This window comes from Octopus bimaculoides, chromosome 9 (assembly GCF_001194135.2).
Source record: "Octopus bimaculoides isolate UCB-OBI-ISO-001 chromosome 9, ASM119413v2, whole genome shotgun sequence".
NCBI lineage: Eukaryota > Metazoa > Mollusca > Cephalopoda > Octopoda > Octopodidae > Octopus > Octopus bimaculoides.
Window position 1 is genome coordinate 23,022,738 of NC_068989.1, and position 1,565 is coordinate 23,024,302.

The 1,565-nt window shown below is 33.0% G+C and overlaps 1 protein-coding gene and 1 long non-coding RNA gene across 4 annotated transcripts in view; one reads left to right on the forward strand and one right to left on the reverse strand.

Annotated features, from left to right (window-relative positions):
- The window catches only part of LOC106878206 (uncharacterized protein KIAA0825), a 176,526-nt gene extending 175,056 nt beyond the window's left edge, over window positions 1-1,470 (reverse strand). The window contains exon 1 of one of the 2 annotated variants that reach the window (XM_052970496.1): window positions 835-1,470. The gene's annotated coding sequence lies outside the window, so the exon portion shown is untranslated. Of the gene's footprint in view, window positions 1-830 lie in introns of both variants that reach the window. The other variant, XM_052970494.1, reaches the window with a different exon arrangement.
- Window positions 1-1,565, forward strand: part of LOC106877281 (uncharacterized) — a 107,476-nt gene that overhangs the window by 27,720 nt on the left and 78,191 nt on the right. The gene's annotated exons all lie outside the window — the stretch shown is intronic.

Here is a 1,565-nt window from a genome sequence, read left to right on the forward strand (position 1 = left end):
ATATGTATGTATGTATGTATATATATATATATATATTTATTTACTACTAGGTCGACGGATGGTATTGGACATTACATAATCAACATTATAACAACGTTAACAACAAAAACAACACCAACAGCAACAATAACAATAACAATAACAATAACAATAACAACAACAAGCGCAACAACAAGAAAAACAACAATAATAATTATAGGAATAATTACAATAATAGCAACGGTACCCAAATTCTCTTCCATACTAATCTCTACTACGGCAACATTACAACATATGTATAAAAACTAAATCGAAGCAACGAAGTAAAAACACGCAAAAACGCCATCACATGACTTTTAGACATTCAGGAATATGTAACAGCGTTTGGGTGTTGTTTTGCTTTGTAATCTTTGTTGTTGTTGTTGTGGTTGTTGTTGTTGTTGTTGCTGTTGTTGTTGCTTTTGTTGTTGTTTTTTTTTTTAGCAGCATGACCCAGACAATTCTTATGCCATGTCAATTTCTATACATTCCAGTGACAATATATATATATATATAATAATAATAATAATAATAATAATAATAATAATAATGATGATGATGATGATGATGATGATGATGATGATGATGATGATGCAAAAACAAAAATACATGCATTCTACTATACTATATCGTTCGTTCCACCCTACCCAAAACAAAAACAAAAAATAAAAAACATATACATTCAGCCGCCGCCATAAGATTTGTAGCGCAAGAAAATTTTCAAAATAAATATATCAATAAATAAATAAATAAATAAATAAATTAAATAAATAAATGAATATTTAGTGATGGTCATCTTTGAAAGTACTCACTTACTTTACTCCTAAATGGGTGCAGAAACCGCAGGGGAAATTGATCTTCTGTTCAGCTGTTGTTGCTATTATTATTATTATTATTATTATTATTATTGTTGTTGTTGTTGTTGTTGTTGTTGTTGTTGTTGTTGTTGTTGTTGTTATTATTATTATTATTATTGCATGGAGGTCAGTGGTGAAAGAAATCCAAGCGGTCGCCGTTATAGTCAGCTGTTTACAAATGATGCGGCGTTGAGAAGAAGAGTCTCGATCGAGGATTTCTTCTGTTGAATGTAGAAACAGATTGATTTGTACGGATGTTTTAACTTGACTTGCTGCATGGCTGCAGTAAACTCTACAATATGCAGTAACTGGCGAAGTTACAGGTTGCTGGATGGAGAATGATGCGAGCAATACAAGTTCGAGTCCTTGCTCAGATACTATCGCCTGGAATAATCATTTTTTTTAACTTTCACTTCCTTCAAGTCATTAGGCTACGGTCATGCTGGGGCACTGCCTTGAAGGATTTAGTCGAACAAATCGACTTCTACACCTACTTCTTTTTTACTTTGCTTAAGCCTGTTGTTTTATCGGAACTCTTTTCTCGAACTGCTAGGTTATGGAGACATAAACAACCTACTACCGATTCCCAAGTGGTGGCGGGGAACAAACACAATCAGAGAGGTACACACACACACAAACATACACAAACACACACACACACACACACATGTATCTTGTTATCTATTTATA